We start from the raw sequence: 953 nt of genomic DNA, 5'->3' as shown, positions 1-953 counted from the left end.
CTTTAGCACCATAATTCTCAAAACTGGTGTTTGTAATACTTAACCACATAAGAGGACAAAGTGACCTGCCCATCCACCTATTCTGATTAATATACTTTTAAACCTCTCAAGAAAAACCATTTCTCCTCCTTCCTTTACACCAAACAAAGATTTAGCCATAAAATTTTGGTTTAGAGTAATCACATCCTGAATCAATGGCTTCTGTTCTGAGTTAAAAAAAAAAGGAGCCCTCTAACATGTTCATTTTAATTTTAAAAGTGCTATTTTAAATGGTAGGGAGCCTTTTAATTCTCTACTCTGGATTATAAAAAAATAATAAGTAGGCAGAAATGTGTTATTAAAGCTATTTTTCTTGGCGTTCTGGTAATTTACTAAACTGCTGAAGCTAAGCCTTGAGACTTTATGATGCAGCAAGAAGACAACTTGTCTGTTGATTAATAGTTTCTGATCATCCCCCACCCCACCCCCCCACCTCCTGGGGTGATCCCTGAAGGACAACGACTGATTTCCAAGGAGTGGAGATTTGGAGAAACGTTGTGCAAAAATGTCTTGTTCAAGGAAGTTTAATCTCTAGGAACACCCATATACCCTTCTCTAGGACTCAGGGTGCTAGGGAACTGGTTGAGATGAGTCCCAGAAGGTAAGTCTTATGGTGGCCGCTCACTTATCTGACCACTTCAGAGCATGTCATCAATGTCAAGATCACAGGGCAACATCTGAGTCTGTTCGGGCTGCCGTGACAAAATACCAGAGACTAGGTGGCTTAAATGACAGATCTTTATTTCTCACAGTTCTGGAGGCTGGGAAGCCTAAGGTCAAGGTGCCAGCAAGGTGGGTTTCATTCTGAGGCCTCTTCTTTTGAGTGTTTGGCAGCTACAGTCTTGCTGTGGGCTCATACGACCCCTTCTTTCTTTTTTTCTTTAAGATTTTATTTATTTATTTGAGAGAGAGAA

Source organism: Neomonachus schauinslandi, chromosome 4 (genome assembly GCF_002201575.2).
Source record: "Neomonachus schauinslandi chromosome 4, ASM220157v2, whole genome shotgun sequence".
In the NCBI taxonomy this organism is placed as follows: Eukaryota; Metazoa; Chordata; class Mammalia; order Carnivora; family Phocidae; genus Neomonachus; species Neomonachus schauinslandi.
This window is presented reverse-complemented; position numbering follows the sequence as displayed.